Raw genomic sequence first — 19,254 nt, 5'->3', positions numbered from 1 at the left:
TAACGGAGGCAATCCATGGTGGATGTGATTATTGCTTGTCACATTTAGAAGATTCAAATTTGAAAAAGAAAATCCCGTTACTGGAATTAATTTATTACTACTAAGATAGAGGAAGGCTAAGTTACCCCAATGATCAATTTGTGGGTTTAGTATAGTTTGGGAATGAGAAATTGTAATTTTAGCTTCTTCACTTGCATCTTGCAATGGGTTTTGGGTAGGTTAAACATTATAGATAATAATGAAGATTTACGACTATGAGCAGTTCATTCCAGGAGGGACAAACAATCTGCATTTTGCCCGATATTCGGTATCCCTTTTTAGTAACTAGCAATATTATAATCTTTACAATCTACCCTAAACCCATTGCAAGTGAAGAAACTTAAATTCCAATTTCTCGTTCGCAAACTATACAATTTACAATAATTTCAATAATAGTAGAAATTCTACCAAGCATTCCAAAGGAAAATATAAATTTTGTTTTGAAGAATATCTTGGCCTCATATCTTTCGGGAAATCCACTAATTCATTGTCCTGTTCATGGTAAAATGTAAGTGTGAGACATTTATTTAAAAATTAGAACTTCCTGTCATTGTAAATTTTTGTAACTTGCACTCACAGACAAATAACAAAAAATAATAAAAAAGAAATTTGTTGAAATTAAATTTACCGTTCATAAAAAATGTTTTTGATTTGAGATTTTGAAAAAGTCTCAGATGTATGTGTGCGTTAAAACTGTTGAAAAATGTTGAAAACACCTCTATAAAACAATAATTTCCTGCAAGGCAGGCAACCAGTACAACACATAAGCCCCGTATTGTGGCGCACCCTATAAAACAAAAATAATGCTTAGAACTACGAATGCGGCAGGCCGGATAAGAGACGAGTCTCTTACGAATCTAGGAGGCCGTGGAAAAAGCATTTATTGAAATGTCAAACTTGTCAGTGTCTAAGGTGCAACGGAAAACAAAGAATGATCCATAGCCAACTCTAAGTCACCCGGTATATTTAGTTATATGTATACCACTTTCCCGGTTATACAGGATGTCTCAAAATTCGCGAATTCCGAATTCAGAGCGTGGTAAGGAAGGACCCAGTGGAGCGCGAAAAATACTTAGAAAAAAAAATTCACTCTTCCTGAAGAAGATATAAGCACTTTAATTTTGTTTAATACATAGCAGCCTTCATATCCACAGTGACAAAATACTATTCTAGCTACGTTGCCATTCCATTTTTAAGAAAAATTACAAACATTTAAGATTTTCTACGCCAAAGTAAAGCTATTTTTCAAAAAATTGTTTTACGTTATTATTTTCCACAATCATCTACACCATAAATAACAATAAACACTGAACCTTTCAGTCTGTATTTGAAAAAAACGCAGTTCAAAGAGTGCACCTTCAGACCAATGTATCTTTGTGGGGGGAGTCCCGATTTTTTTTTCCATATTTGGACCATTGAAGTGATCCCCTACAACGCTCTGAACTCGGAATTCGCGAATTTTGAGACACCTGTATATCCCAAGAAACGAAGACGAAAACTTTTTTTTAATATCTCTTTATTATATGTATTGTTACGTTATAAATTACTCTCCCGAACTGGCAACCCTGTTACCGGTTACACATCCGGAATGTTCAGGGGTATAACGAACAAGTCGTGGGCTTCGGAGGGTCCTCCGGGTCCCAGACGTTCAACGAACGAGTACCGGCGAAACAGTAAAAAAAACTCCTTTCTTTAGCGAAGGAGGAAGGGCGACTGATCCTACGTAACGTCGCTATTCGGCTACGCCGCCCGCATAAGCGGAGAGGTCCTCCAAGTCTTTCTTCGCTCCAAAAAAAAAATTGAAGTTAAGATTTTTTCCTTCTGTAAGGTCCGGTGAAGAACCACGCGCAAAAAAAATGATCGGTGAGCGCGATACACAATTCCTGGCGAGGTCGCTCACGGATTGATAAGCGTTCGTGAATATAAAAACCCGACGGACTTGATAAGGATTTTTTTTTTCTTTTAAATTAATACAATTATTGAATTCACGCGCCTTATAACAAAACTGCAACTTTAACAGTCGAACAAATTATAAAATCCTAAACGCGATAAATAAATTAAATGAATTCGATGGAAACCATTCACCCGTCGAAATAATGAGTTGCTTCAATGGAAATTTGACAATAGTTAAATACAAACGCTCAATTAGTTCGACGGAGTGACAAAATACAACCGAAAACTTTGGGAAGCCACGGCCTGTAGAAAATGGTATGTCACCACTGCTCCGGACTTGCTGGTGGGTAGGTCCGGCACCTTCCGGTGAGTCCAGGGACGACCTGGACTGACAGGACCCGACGAGATCCTGATCCGCAAAAGCGTTCGGTTTGGAACCTTCCGTAGTGAAGTCCGTGATCCGCTTGGCGATTTGGGCGGTGGTACTTTACGTCGTCTCGTCGGCCCTGCAAATTCACTCGATCACTGTCCCCTTGACTCTCCCCAGGCACTCACAACACCACCGGCAAAAGGTCACGATAATCTCCCGTTCCGTCTCTGGTTCCCCCGATTTATAGCTTCCACCCCCTCTATGCGCAGATTTTTCGGCGGAAGTCCGAGTGCGTTTCCGTCGCGATGGATTCTACAACATTCTAGACAATCGCGAAGATTTACAAACGCGCGGCGATTTAAATCGTAACAGTATGTACTCATTAATTTCCCCTTATCAATTTTAATGTATTAAAAAAAGGTTTATTAGTTTTGTCGCATTTGCAGTATACAGGTGTCCCAGAACTCGCGCCCCAGAGAAAACAGACAAATGCCGACGACAATCTCGATTCTAAAAATGCAAACGAAGAACAATTAATGGCTTGCATAAGAGAGTTGTGAGACATCTAAAATCCACCAATTCCAGAAAGGGAACTCTGAGGTGTTAGTGTGAATAAAATCGGTTGCTAAGTTTAAAAATTGTCACAATTAAATAATGTCAGAATGGCATGTCCACTAAAGTGTCAGCATCAACATGTTAGGTTAAAGCAGATGTCATTCAAGATGTCACATTCGCCATCGATCACATACATGTATATGTATTTTTATTTTTTTAAATAAAACAACAAATGGCGGTTCTGAAAACAACCTTGTTTATTCTAATGCACGTGAGCTTATCGAACAAAACAGGAAGAAAAGGTATAACACAAGCCAAAAGAGATTATGAAACGAAAAATAAATACAATCAGGAGGAAGTGCTCAAAGTGGCCACCATTCATTTGCAAGCATAACCGTGCCAGTCGCAAAAGATTCAGTTTAGAATTCGTAACCATTTCAGGAGTAATTGCGGCAAAAGCTTTCTGAACGCAACTCCTGAATTGTTTTCCTGTAGCAATAAGGCAATAGGACCGCACAGACCAGTGTCGTGGACCACCACAACTTATCAATCGATGTTGATCCAAAATTTCTCGAACTTGTCGACTGAAATGTGGTAGTGCGCCATCGTGTTGAAACTAGCCGATAGCACAAAAAAGAAGTGGAATGTCTTCAAGCAAATTGGGAAGTTCTGCGTTCAAAAATTTTCCATTCAAAATTCTGGGTGAATGTCTCGCGCTTACCGTGCAGGAAATTCAAAAGATTCTACCTAAAGAGGGAAGTTAGCTGACATGTAAACTAATTTAACTCAAGTTGCTAATTTTTAGCGGGTGGTTATACCCATGCTGTTAAAAATTAACTTACGTCAAAATTTGACGTGTCAAAACGGTCCCAAACTACTATGTATAATGGCGTTGAGAATGACTATTCCCCTCAGAAAATTTAAACCAATTATATTAATGCATATTAAAGAAATAACCTAGCAACGGACGAATATCAGCGAGTATTCTGCTCTAGTGCAAATTCCGCGATAATTTAATTCATGTATAAAAAATCCCATAAGCCGCGATGCATTTGTCACTTTGACGTTGGATAAAGTTAGCCCTAACTTTGCATCTGGATAAAATGTGCTTAAACTTCCATGGCAAACTTTTTCGAACCTGATTATTGTTCGTTGTTATGATAACGAACCAAGAATCTTAAACATTGACACAGCTTGTAATAAACTGAAGTGTAAAATGGCCAATTCAATTTTTCATAATTACCTACCTATTATTATTCATTAAATTATCTCATCGAATTACGCTCGAGGTTTTTTTCGTCCAGGATAAAATTTCATTTTTTAAACTCTAATTTGGTTTCTTTTTGGTAAATTATCGTAAAAAAATTCAATTTTATCCGGACAAAAAACAACCTCTCGTGTAATTATAGTCGAATATTGCATTAGAGCAATACTCAAAAAGTGAAAAATTAATAAATAATCCAAAATTTTTCTTGGTGATGTTCATGATTCAGTTTTTAAATAACTGCTTATCTTCATGCAGATAAGCAATACCTGAATATTCAGATTGTTCTGAATATTCAGGTATTTGGCGCGCACTAGGGATATAACTAATGAATATTCTTTTGCTGCATGAACTGGAAAGAAGACGACAAAAAATGTAATTCGATAAATCATAAATTGTTGAGTTTTGAAAAAAGAACAAAAACAGGTCCATTTTTAATTTCAATTTCACGTTTATTGACGTAACTTTTTTTTTTACATAGGGTTTTCCTATCGGGCCTTCAAATAAATATATATTTAGATTAGGCGTAGGCGACATTCTAATTCTGTTAACAGTGTAAAGTCATTTTTCTAGGTAATCAATTATTCTCCGGAGTTACACAGGTTACATAGTAAGCTTTTTCCCAATTTCATATTGTCATATTCCGTGGAGGGGGAATGCACTACAAAAATTAAAAATATTTTCTAACCTAATTTTATTTTGTTAAAATGTCAGACGTTTCTTGTGTAATTTTTTACGCTGGAAAAATGTTGCAAACAATTGAATTTCCATAGGTTGCTCTAAATATAAATTTATTTGAAGGCCCGTAATTTTTTTAAATAGAAACCTATATTTATTCATTATAATTTTGATAGGTCTTTTAACTGTCAATATGACAGTATAAAAATTTTAACCCCTTACATAAAAAAAAACTTGAGATAAAAATTGTTGAAAATAAAAAAAGTATGTGTATTATTTTCTTTATTTATGATTTATTTATTAACTAGTTAGTATCTACCGAAAGGCATTGCTATTGGGTCAGTATCATTTGGGCTTAAGGATATTATTAATCAACAGGGAATGAAATAAGACAAAGTAATTTTTTGTTGGTGTGTAACCTACCTGAGGGGATGGTCCACTGCCTCGGCATCAGTCGTAGAGCAACTTGTGCATTGGGGGGTTCCTTTTCGAAAAAAAATAGGGCGCCACGGATTTGGTTGTAAAAAAAGTTTAAAAATTTGACTCTGGGTCCAAATCCGAAAACCTCAGAAGAAAAATTCCGGCAATTCAATGATACAAGAGCATTGAAATAAACGTGTATTGATGAAAAATTGAAAAATGAACATAAAAAGAGTATTTGCTTTGATAAATGAAATGGTAAAAATAAAATTGAATAATTCTAGCAAGCCGCTACCATTTAAAAGTAAAAATAAATTTCGATTCGGTTTCTGACCCGGGAATTCGTCCTATATTAGAGCGCGTGGCCACGTGTCGTACAGGGCGTTAATTTACTTCAAAAATATTTGAGCGATACGAGCGAACAATCACGCGTCAAGTAGCTAGCCCTTCACAAAGTTTATTACAAGTTTGTTTTGAAAAATTCAGCGAACTTGTGCGTCAACTAGGTAGCTTGGATTGCGCAGATTAACGGAACAAATCGTCCGTTCCTGATGGCAAATTTCCGCTAAGAATAAAAAGCTCTGACCGTAGTTGCTGCGGTGCTGGCCGCTGCCGGAAGCTGGACTCCGGGACTCCGGTGAGGGTGGCCTTTGGCGGTGATGATTGCGCCTGCGCGGAGCGTTGAAAGTAGCTCGCCTCAAGGATCCGGCGGTAGCTCCTGTAGGAACACGAACTTGCCTCTGGAGAGTCCGGGATACGAAGACGTTACTTGGCGGTAGAACGAAGATAATAAGCGAGAATGACGAGATAAGAAAAAAAGGCCTGGGGAAGACAATAGAAAATTACCCAGCTGAAGAAAAAAAGACGGAAGGTCGAAGATAAGAAGGTTGGAGGTCTCACCTGAGCTTTTACTCTGGCCTTTCTCGGGAAATTGTTTAGCGAGATGTCTAGTCGTGGGTTTCTCGACTGCGACTACGGGATTGTAGCTGCTTCTTCCCTTTTGCGGCACTTAACGGTAATCTGACGGCAACGTTCACCACGTAAACAAACTTGGTGTAGACGCAAAACGGGCAGGGAACTAAAAATCTCGTATCTGTCCCTTTTATTAACTCGGTGTTTTTGTTAACTCCACGTGAAATTGAGTGGGCCAATGGTGTACTGCCGTATGCTGCGGTCGCAGGAAAAGTGGGGTGTTGGATTTTAATGAGAGAAGACAGTTGACAGACCAAAATAAACAAAGAAGTGAGGTTTAGTTAAATGAAATTGTGGATGGAAAATTGAGAAATTAGCAAACCTTTGCTCGCTGAGTCACACGGAGAGGACAATGGGCATTGAAATTGAACTAGTTTCGCCCACCGACTAGTTCGCGGCACGAAGGAACGAAGGCACTCAAATTGAGGCTCACAGTGCCCGAGTGTGGCCCTCCAGGGTAAAGTTGAAAGGAACAAGGTGGCTAAACTACCCTGCTAGTAAAGCTGTTTCCGTAGGTGACGGTGGAATTTTATTCTGACTTTTGGAAGACTCCTACTTCCCCTAAATCACAAAGGGTGGCGATATTCTTCAGCCCTTCACCACAGGGCGATGAAGATGAGGAACTTTAAGAGAAAAATGCGGAAATGAAAGAGGTTGATGATGTAATTATATCAAGTATCCTTCGAATTACCGGAGATGAGTATTTTAAACAATTGTTTCTGAGGCAGAGTCAAAACTGTTTTTCAGCACGTAGCGCAAAGGAAACCTCAACACAAAAATCACGACTTTGGAATTTTTTGTCAAAAATGGGGCGCTTTAACCCGTTACAGGTGTTTGATTATTATTATTTGTTGAAAACCTTCAAATGATATCTATTATCTATGAGTTGCTGTGACGATTTTAAATTATTTTTTGGTTGTTCGGGGCGCCCGTTTCTTCTTTGCTTGGTCCTTTCCACACATTTTGCTAAATGGGGGGTATTGTATTATTTATAATAAACGTTTTTCTTACCCATAACAATGTAGTCTGCAACAATTAGTTGAGGTTAGGTATAATTTTGCAAATAATTATTTGACTGTTGTTCCTCCAGCTGACAGTGATTTACAACGTTGCCATATGCATTTGTACGCTTCCGTGCCTGACTTCATTCTTCAAAATAACCGAGCCGTTAAAATAATGCATTTTAACCTACCCGTTAATAATTTGTCTTACAGAATAGAATTTTGGTTATTTGTAGATAACAGGTTCTTAAAAATTAATTTATTTGCGGATGGTTAAAATTAACAGAAAAGTTACAGAATAGGCCCGCAAGTACTTACGTTAAATTTACTGGACAAAGTACGTGAAGTAAAACCATTGAATGTGAGGCATTATTGTCATCAAAACATTTTTATTTTGTTTCACATTAGTATACACTTGATCTTTAAGAGAACAGACAAAAATTTACACTTTTCTGCATGAAATTGCTCTTTGGCAATGAGAATGTTCCAAATATATACTACTAGCTGACCCGGCGAACTTCGTACCGCCTCAGAATCAATAAATGTTGTGTTAACTTATTAGCTGAATTGAATTAAATTTTTTTATTAAGATAAAATGAATAATCAAAATGAAGGAGATTATTGGTATTCACGTCACGTGATGTGCAAATGTGATTAACTCCGATGAATTTACGACAATTCATTGATAGAGTACTGAAAAATTAAGTTTTTTCGGTAAATTCATTTGCAAGAAGTGAGAGTATAATGAGTGTCCCGAGTTGTAACTAACTATACAGTGAATACATGGTGTAAACTTTATTTCATGTCCGAAAAATAATTTTGAAATTAGCAATTGACGCGAAATAAAGTTTATACTTTATACCATGTAAATCTCTATGGTTCATTGATAAAAAATTCACTGTATAAAAATAATCCAGAATTAACAATCACCATAAACGGATTGAATATTTTAATGAGTTTGGTTGGGATGCAGTCAACATCTAACGGGAAGAAAATATGGAAAATTAAATTAAAAATTGGAAAGAGAATTACTAAGCATATGCGTGTTTGTTGGAAACATTTTGTAGATGAAGATTTTGTTCCACTGGTTTGTTGGTTTGGACGCACTGTTCACTTGTTTGATAGTTTCGAGGTTATGTATGCCGCACAGCAATAAATGTTCAACCCTAAAACAGCTTCCCCCGTGACGTAGCATTACTTGGGGTAGCATTTAAATAATTACAGACAGTTGACGTACTTAAATGCATAATTAGTTATATACAGGTGCGATACACTGAAAAAGTGAATAAGCCCATTTCTAGCGTTAGCTTTAGCCATGACATAGCAGCGGGTATGTTCGCAATTTCTGCACGGATGTTGGCCTTGTAGGGTCCTTTGATAGTTGATATAAACGCGAGATTTAAAAAAAAAAAACACAAACAAAATTGCAAGGGGACAAATCGGGCGAGCGGGCTCTCTACTACAAATTGCCCCTTATTGAGGTGAGACTCCAGTTCTTCGTCTTGTCGCACTCCCGGTTTGTCTGAAATCATGGTCTGAACGTAGTGACCCATGTAACAATTGATTTCTGGTTCGGAACACGACCCGACATTGAAGCAATTTCGGAAGGGTTGCGATCACAGAAAATCAGTTTGAAAATAGGACCTCGACGGCAAACGCAGGCTTTCCACTCTTCCAACGCATGGTGGCAGCTGACAGGGATAGGGAACAAATTTTGAAAACCACGGCTTCCGAATGAGACCACTCCCGCCCCATTACGACCCTTACAGTCTGAATAGCGCGCATTTCAAAAAAGGAAATTATGTTGTCGCACCCTCTACAATCCAAAAGTAGGTGTTGTTGATCATGATCACCATTGATCACACTTGGTGTTAAAACTCAGCTGACGTTAAATCTCAATTAAGTTCAAATTGTCGATGCGCGCACAATGACAGATTGTGACAGATGACATAACCTTTCAAAATGAATTTTCTTCATAATTTTTTTTTCGTTAGTTATTCGATGTTTTAATAGTTATTCTGCTAATCGGGGCGAAGACAAATCCAACAATATAAAGATCATAAAAATCTGTCCAGCCGTTCTTGAGTTATAAATAGCGTAACTAACCCGACTTTGTTTTATAAATATATAGATTAAAATCGCGCTAGTTCCTCTCTAATAGTATATTGTATATCGAATTTTCAACACGTGGTATACACGATATTTTTCCGATGACCACAAAAAAAAACGCTAATATTCGGTATTCCTTCAAACTTCAAATATTATTCGACAGAGCTGCGGACAAAACATACATTGGTGGCCATGGTTACTACAACTGTGTGCAATGATTTCATTGCGCACAGGCTAGAAGGTATCTGATTGGCTAACCAGTTTCATTGCACACGGGTTCGCTATTTGCATGCAATAGCCAACTTTCAATAATAGTTATTTGTGCGAATTTACGCATTTTTCATAGTGGTCGTCGGAAAATATGTTTTTATATCGCCAGATCTTAAAAATCACACTAAAAACGTTCCGAATCGAAATTTTGTCGTTGAACTTGCTCATTTGTATTTAAAATATAGCAACAAGTTATAGAGATTGCTGTTTTGAGATGCCAACATTTCTCTAAATTAGTTCTTACACCGGCAAATTTCAAAAATCACCGAATCGAAAATTTTACCTTTAGACTAGTTTTTTTTCGTAAACAGCTCGTATTAATCGACTGCAAGCTGCAAGTGAAGGGCGTCGTATCATCGCATCGCATTTTAGTTAGAAATATTTTGTAATAAATATTCAATGGCGCAAAAAATCTCATAAGCATCTCAGACAATATTTGGAGTCGTCGCAGCGCTCCTCCTCCAACCAATTGTCTTCGATCGGTACATTGTCATTGTCATTTTAATTACCGTTCTTTATACTATTTTGTGAGGGCGACACAATACCTTGTATATTTGGTTGCCTACCATTCAATTAAATTCACTAAAATGTTACAGTGCAATGTGAAACCAAATAAAAAACGCCGTTTTTGCATATTAAAACAATTTATTGTAAAAAAAAAACGAATTAATAGAGTGCTTCATTATTTTAATTTTAATAATTTTCTTTTTTTGGTATTAATATTGATTTTCTTAATTTTTTGTGATTCTAAACTGCGATAATATTTTTATACTGCAGGCACTAATTTGACTACTATAATGTTACATACCAACTTAAAATGACACTCGCACTGAAAAATTGGGTTATGGTAGATAGGATACAAATACATTCTTTAAAATGAAATGGACATTGTTGGTTGGAAAATTAGGCACAATTTTTACCATAATCTGAATGGCATATACAGGGTGTTTCTGAAATAGGTGCATTAATTTTAACTGGTAATAGAACTCATCAAAAGGAACAACTTTTCTCTCTGCCATTTTGGCGAAAAACGTTGCTTAATGGCTTAAAAAAGTCTGAAAGATTTTCCTAAAACCGTTCATATCTCCAAAACTAAGCTACCTAAAAACCTGAAACAACCAGATTCTTATGAAGTGGATTTTTTGCTATGCGGGCAGATTTCTTTGAGTTTCGATTTCTGCGTTAAAACACGTTTTCTTGATAAAAATGGACGTTTTTTTCATATTAGCGCTGATCTCAATTAGCCATTGCAGTATTTAGTGGCGCAGGGCTATTTTAGTGAAAAATCTCTCCAATTTTTTTTTGGAATTAAACATCGTTTTTCGGCAAAATGGTTGATAGAAAAGTTGTTCCTTTTGACGAGTTCTATTACCAGTTAAAATTAATGCACCTATTTCAGAAACACCCTGTATTATTAAGGCTACAAATTTTTCATTTTGAATCATTTTTGTCTTCGCCTTTGGCCTGTGGAGCAGTAGTCCCTTTCAGGGACGCTCTGGACGGCCCTTACCGGTCTTCCTTGATTGCTAAAACATTTTTTGGATTAACAATTTGTTGCGTAAATTCAGTAATATTATCAAGTTTATCAATTATAGGTTTTTGTCGTTTTTTATTTTCTTCCTTCGTTAAATGTTCTTTAATAAATATTGTATGTCTTTGAACATGTTGTCTACTTGTTCAGCCAATCTCAAGTTTTCAATTAATTCTCTTACACGATTTTTTAGGGACTTTATGATATTATCTTGTAATAACTTATTCTTAGTTTTATTCGCGTAATTTGAAGGTCAATCTCATTATTATCTGAAGTTTTGTCACGATCAGAATTCGAACTCACTGCGGAGGCATGCGCATCTTCGAAAGCTTTTTTTACATTTTATTAAAGTAGATGAAAAAGAGTATTATAATATTAATCAATTAGCGCCAAAGTGGCCTTTTATATTGATAAAAGTAGGATGTAGCAGTTCTGGTAAAACAAATACATAATCTTGTCAATCTTTTATAGTATTTTACAGTAGAAGTCCGTTAGGATAGCCTTTACTGCCGAGCCAGAAATTTTGTGAGACGAGCTCGCAGAGCGAGTCGAATAATACTGGCGAGGCTGTAAAGGCCCTAACGGACGTGTATTGTACAATAGTTTTTGTAATATCTCTACGATTCGTTCAAAATTATCTTTTTGAAACACATTTTTTTCAACGCCATCGAAAAAACCGAATGATTAATGAGTGTGCGGAGGACGTCGTCATGTCAACCGGTGTTTGTGAAAAAAAATTGTTTCAATGTTGTTTGTCAGATTTGTTCAACGCTTAACTTTCCGTTGAAAATAAGTGACTGAAATCAATAAAAAATCGCAATCAAGATATTCCCGATGTCCGGAAGTGAGGTCATCGTTATTGCCTGCAAAATCGCGCTTGTGTTAGTGAAGCATCATCTTCAATCTTGTCTCCATTTGCTGCTGTTTGTCAGATTTGTTCAAGACTTAACGTTCCGTTGAAAGTAAACGACTGAAATGAATAAAAAATCGCGATCAAGATATTCCCGATGTCCGGATGGCCGCAGAGCAAGTGAAGTCATCGTTATTCCCTGCAAAATCGCGCTTGTGTTGGTGTTAAAATTCTGAAGCATCATTTTCGATCTCGTCTACATCTGCTAGTGGCATACGGATTTCGATTAATTCAAGGTGTGTCCCATAACATTAAACATTAATTATTGTACCAATTGTAAAAAAAGTTGAAAAATAAAGTTTTGATTTACGTTGCTATAGTTATTTGGTCATTTATAACGGCCGCTCCCGCTCATAACGGACACCTATAACGGACTCCGGCCGTTATGAGGTTGTTTACATGGTGACAAACAGTCCGGAAAGCCACCTTTAACAACTAGATATTACAAAAAAATATTTATATTTTGATACTTTTTATTTGGGCGAAAGATTTAGAAGAACCTTATTATAAATTATTGAATTATTACAAAATGTATTTGGCTGTTGATATACGTTCTTTTAGAGACACTTTGTATTGTATTGTTCAAAGTTTCAGTGTTTAATAGATATTAAAATATCGACTGAAGCTTTTAGTAATTTAGTAAAGCATCAAGAATTATTGTTGACGAAAAGAACAAATTGTAGATTCTATCATAAAGAGCCCAGAGATTGCAGACCGAGACGAAGTCGAGATCGACAATTGGGCTAATAAAACAAAAGCAATCTCCAGTGGTTGATTATTTTTTAAAGTGATTTGCTCGATTTTCCATGACTGACTAATTTGTAACTGTAACGACTTTTGCAAGACTAAGGTGGGGGTGTTTTATCTAAAGGCGCCACACTTGTGGTTTTCCTAGAAGGAAAACCGCACCTCATGTGTCCTCATATTCCACCGGAAGACTGACTTATGGCGCCACACCAGTCTTCGTATTTCGTGTTGCCTACCTTAAACGCCGCCTCAAACCCGCTGCTTTACACCCTTCAACACTTTTAAAAACCAGACATCCCTTTCAACTTTGGTACAATCTCGTAATTTATTCAGCCCCATAGAAGCGCATTGACTCTGTTCTTCGTATTTCCGGTGTTCCTGTGTGTCTCCAGTTTTCTTTTCCGTCGATGAATCAATCTCGGATCCCGTCAAAGGAGGGAGAGTCCGACTGAAGAATTCTTTGTGCCCAATTCAGTGCGGCCTTTTGTGTCATCACGCATGGGTTACTCCGAGGAGCCATGACCGCCCACATAGTTCTCAGATTTGACCGCTTTGGGTATTTATGTATACCTACACTTTGGGTTCTTGACGTTCTAGCGAGCCCGCTCCAAATCAATTACCACTCTTGTTAATAGAGATCGGATTTGAGGGGGGTCTGTTTTAGGGCCTGAAGTTGTCATTTCCGGCGGAACCGAAACGTCGAGGATTACGCAAAGTGTGAGCAAGGGAAAGTCTGCAGATTCGAAGATTTCAAACACTGGGCTTGTAAATAATGTTTGTAGAATGTTACAAAAAATATTTGGAATGTCTGGATTAACACCCACATTTATTTTTTTTAAGAGAACTTGCCTATTAACGGCTTACGGCCGACTTTGATTCTCATTTAAAATTCAAAGTTGCGCTCATTTATAGCGAAACCAAAAAAGGTAAGATATTCTTAATGTATGGCAAAAGTTGAAAATTTAATATTAATTATTCATACCAGACCATGTAAGTGTATCTCTATCGGATGATCAAGGTTAATGTCACAACCATTTGCCTTTTGGATATATAATTAAAGAAACTATGACATTTCGTTGATTGAAACGATAAGACTAATTTACTGCTGATTTCTGCCACCAGGTTAATTTTCTCCAAATTTTACTATGTATTTCCAAATTACCGTTAAAATTGTATGTCCTTACTTATATCTCGTATTGCTTACTAAGTTATCCAAAATCAAGGCCGCGAAATCGTTCTTTAACGTACCGAGAGAAAAATTGTCACCGAGGCGCGCCTTGCGGCGAGGCAATTAATCTCGAGGATGTTAAAGAATTTCGTGGAACCGAAAATGTCGCTATAGAAATGATGAGGTTGTTTTCTTGGCCATCCGGTGTATTAAAATTTATGCGGGATAATTCGCTCCGTTCTCGTTAACAGTTTTGGAGCTTGACTCTGGCCATAAGTCATAGAAGAGTCGTAAAAAATGGTAATAATTTTTCTATTTCTCGCTTGGGCCCTAGGCGCAAAGTAAAACAAAACCGGATGAGGGGGCGGTCCGGCAGCCTACTCAGAATCAGCTTTATGGTCCGATTGTCGGCTTCTAAAACGCTCAAAATCCGACCGAACTCAATCGTCAATAGACCGGTCGGGTGTTTGTTGAACACGTTTTCCGTAATTTATTTCTTCGGTTAGCCGACAGACATTGTTAAAACAATCGCGGGGCCCGAGGGGCGGCTTTTTGCCGTTCTTCGGTCTGGGAGAGGCACGCGTTTATGGTCCGCTTCCATCGTCGTCGGTGTCACAGACTTCCCTTCTTCGGCCCGATAACAAATATCCCACTAATAAGGCCGCCGCGGGGGCGACGGATCCGGGGACGGGGCCTCTATAATGACGGCACATGTGCGACGAAAATGCCGGTTCTTCTTGGTAGGCGCTGTTGTCATCATTTTTTGTTTATCTGCAGGAAGCACCCGTAAATAAACAGGGTTTCCGGTCATTTTTTCCACTTTTCGGGATTTTATTTGAAGCAGTTACAGCGGCCGGACGGTTTCCACAAATACGTTTGATTGCTCTGTAAACAGTTGGGTAATAAAAGCGAAATTTCCTTTTAAATAAATCTATTTTTAATATCTTGGATGCGCCAGTTTGCGAAAACATTGACTTCAAACCAAATTGCCGATTCACAACAAAAATAAGAAAGTAAAAAAAACCTATGTAATCAAAAAATGTACCTATTGAAAAATCTTATTGAGAAAAGCATGATCAAATTCTGTGGCGCTGTTTTCTATTCTTCAGAAATATTTTTGTTACAAGTGTTGGATTTTCTCATGGACTATGAGTCACATCCGCGCAAATGACGAATATCGGTCTCAAATAGGCGTTACAAACCCACCAGAAAACATCGTCATTACGTTGTGTCGTCTCTCTCTCGTCTATTTGCATGTAAGAGTCGATGTTTTCAGTTTTTATTTACAGATTTTTCACTAGTTTATCACTCCGCTTTCGCGCAGATATTTCCAAGGTCACAGCCCATCAGAGAATCCAATACCACTTTTAGCTTTCTGAGCACTACTGCAACATTCTGCCTTTCAGTTTGTTTTGTCCGTCTGCTACTTTTTTTAATCAAATATTCACTCACTTCAGGTTCTCTCTTCTGCAAGCATTTCTTGTTGTCATTTTTTTCACACCACCTTCTTTGTCTTTATTTTATTTTTCAGTTTCATTTGCGAGAAACTTTAAGAAATTAAAGTAATTAATTAAGAAACTAGGCAAATAGTGGTACCTTAGATCTTAGCCCGTAATGAAATTAAAATAAGAATTAAATTAAAAATTAATTTCTGCCGTTTGGGATTATAACGTAAAAAAAACATAAAACGTATAGTGATACGACCCCACGTAGCTTCGATTAAAATCTACAAAACAATAATAACTGAGGCGAACTCACTACACCGCAATATACTCCCCTTTTTATTTTCCCTTTCTGACTTGTCCATTTTTTGCCCCCTTGTTTGAAGGAACACAGGTGTCTTATGTAATCCCTATATATGTACTACAATTTTAATTGGGGTCATGCCCTTTAGAAAGAGAAGTTTTGTTTTTCAGTGTGCTCAGGGTTGTTCATTGTTGATAAATTTTATTAACACGTTGAGTTTAACAAACTACTGTCAAACGACTATCCATGCTACAACCTTCAAATTTTTAATAAGTAGTTGCTGAAGACTATGATCTAGAATAGGCTTTTAAGAACAATCAGAGTGGTCAAGGCATGTCAGGCTCCAGAGTTGTCAAGTGGACTTGTTTCCGACTTTCGCTTTACCCTGCAGAACAGATTAATAAAAGGAAATTTTTCCTTAATAAAAAATTTCATTAGTATCTTATTATTTACATTTTAATGTGATTAATTCCCACGTACATCAAACGTGCGTCTTCAGCCAATCAGAGCGCTTGCTTTTATCCAATCAAAAATGTTTATCGCGATTAAAACGTCCTGCTACTCTGTCATCTGTCAAAAATGATTAAAATTGCATGCTACTCCTGTCAGATTCTCAAATTATTTTTGATAGTTGTGTTTTTAATAACTGTATTGTAAAAAAATAATTACCTAACATTAAAGTTTGTATTCTGGAATTAATCTTGCCAAAAATAATACGACCTAATTTTCTATATCTGATAAATTTCCCAATTTTCACTTTTAAACATTTTTGCGTTAGACAAATTTACTCATTGATATTTGATCATTTTTATTCAAAGGTTAAACCCTCGAGCTAAAGCTCTCGGGCCTAACCAGAATACAAATGTCCGAATTCAACTCGTAAAATTGTCAAAGCTTTAAAAAGTTTGCGTAAAAGTGAAAAATGTATCCGATAAAAAAATTTGGTCTTATTATTTTACCTTCAAATAATCTCACTTTCTTGCCAGTCTCGCAATTCCTTCTCTTCCTTCTGATTAAACACACAGAATTAACAAGCCCAAGGTATTTCGCTGTAATCTCGAAAGTACAAATGTTAATTCAATTTTAATCGGTTAATATCTCTTGGTTCTGTAAAAATAATCTGTCCAAATATTTGCTGGTCTTGTTTGACTTGTCCATTTGTCGTCCCTTCGTACATGTGCGCTCATCAGGCGAAATCCCGTTTTTCAAGCAGTAATGTTTATTTTAAAAGCAGCCAGAAATTTTTCGGTTGATTGCCTTACACTGCAAATATTTGCAGTAATTTATGTTTTATAAATATTCAGATTTTATTTTCGTTTCGTGTTCGTGCCTCAAGTCGACTTTTAACAAATCGAATTTGTGCCAATTTGCGAGGCGATAATTTCGGCTTCGGCGTGAGCGAAGACAGGATGTCGGTGGCAACTTTCACAGAACAAATACCCCAGTCGGCCGTGTGATTAACACGAAGACAGGAATCGTCCTGTCGAAAAGATACAAATCCGCACCAATTTTCGACAGGTGATAGGGCCCGCAGCCGCCATAATGAAAGATGGCCGGCATCCCATATACGAGACCGTGATTATATTCCGCTTAGACTATAGTCAAACGCTAAATGGGCAGAGTCCGTCTGTGATCTGGGGCTGTAAAATGCAGCCACAGCCTCGTGGGCTGTAATTACTGCCACGGTCGGTGATGAATATCTAACCTGCCGTGCGAGATTCAACAGGTTATCACCCAACTAAAGACGGCTCTCGGACCAATATTGAACACGTTTACACCGAACCGAACCAGGGAGGTGTTAAACTAGAATTTGGTGCAGAATGCGGTACCTGGATGTGTTGTTCATAATCTGTTTAGGTGTGTGTCTAAATATTATAAGCTCTTTGACAAACAATTTGTTTTTGTTACGTATGTCGTAACTTACAAAATGTCAGACGTCAAATTGTGCTCGTGTTAGTGTCAATGTTTTTCATCATGTGTCATATTTTTCATAAAATAGCTTTTTTCAAAACTAAAACGGTTTACTCAACTGAGCAGAAAGCGTTTACGATAGACTTTTTTGGCAACGACGGTCGTAAGGTCAAGGATGAGGGGTCCTGGTTTGCAACAATTTAAGATTCAGTTTCTACAAGTTTCAGGAATGTTCAGAGAGTACTAGATATATTTGGGCAGACTTGAAGCATAATACGAATAAAAGATAGTGGAAGGCCAACGAAATATACTCTAGAACCTCAACAAGTGAATCTGGAAACGTTTATAATTTTTTGTACGTTGAGACCGTTGAGTCCTCTTTACACATGGAGAAACTTAGTGTGTGGGCAGTAATTAGTGGTAGGAGTTGAATCAAATCAATTTTCAATAAAGATAATAATCTAAAAAATGTGTGGTGAAGCAGGCTTTGCTTTTCTCTTTGTTTCACAATTGCAAGTCGTCTTTTTCGTTCATGTTCGTGTGTGTATTAATTCATACCACTGAATAAATGACGTTTACATCTGTGGTTTCACAGTTGATGAAGCTCAGGCATACATTAATGGAAGCAAAAGGACTAGTTCACTTGACCACAGTATTTTTGAACAGTCGTTATATGTGGTTTACGGTAAAAAACAAGCACGAGAGCATAACTACGGGGAGGTATAGTACATCCAGTTATAGACTGGTAATAAAGAAGTTACCACTTTATGTACTCCCATAATACACAGAGGAAATTGTAGTAAAATTGAAATACCACACACGGGTATACGATTAATTTACATTTTAAATCTATTGAGTGTAAAAATGCAGGTGGCATTACGAAAATTTATTATTCCTACAACTTTTCTAAGGACTGGCAGTTACAGAGATTAATAAAGTTGTGGATACGCAGCAGCAGTAGAAGTGTTGGATTTTCTCATGGGCTATGAGTCATATCTGCGCAAAAGACGAACATGGGTCTCGAGTAGGCGCTACAAACCGACCGGAAAACATCGTCATTCGTTAGGTTCGTCTCGTGGACGTCTCTAAGAATACACAGTGTTCCTCTGAAATTTAACGCGTCGCTAAAGTAGTCGGCGTTTTCTTTCAGTTTTCATTTACAGATTTTTCACTGGTTTATCGCTCCGCCTTCGCGCATATATTTCCAAGATCACAGCCCATGAGAGAATCCAACATCTTATTTTTAGTAGTAATTGAATCTTTCATTTTCTTTTCGGAGCTTACGGAGGATCCTTTTCTCTTCACAAAGTTAATTCAACAAACTGGAAATTGAACGTCAAGAAAGAAAATGTAATTCTTTTTATTCATTGATTATTTTGTTGTGCAGTGAGGGGATGAGAAGAAGAGAAGAAAATTGGCAGGCGCAGAAAGGAGATTGATTGGATGAAAAGGATGAAAATGATAGAGGAAAAGATGGAACAAAGAGAAAAGAAGGAGGAAGAATAATGTTATAGTTACCGGAATAGGGGGAATAAGAGGAATTATAGAGAGGTGAGTGGTTGAACGGTTATAAAGAGAAATAGGGGTGAAAGTGAACGTAAAGGAAGCATTTAAATTAAATAAAGATAAGATGATGCTGGCAAAAATAGAAAGCTGGGAGCAGAAGAAGA

The sequence above is a fragment of the Tenebrio molitor genome, chromosome 3 (genome assembly GCF_963966145.1).
Source record: "Tenebrio molitor chromosome 3, icTenMoli1.1, whole genome shotgun sequence".
NCBI lineage: Eukaryota > Metazoa > Arthropoda > Insecta > Coleoptera > Tenebrionidae > Tenebrio > Tenebrio molitor.
The sequence above is the reverse complement of the archived record's forward strand: the minus strand, read 5'-3'. Positions refer to the sequence as shown.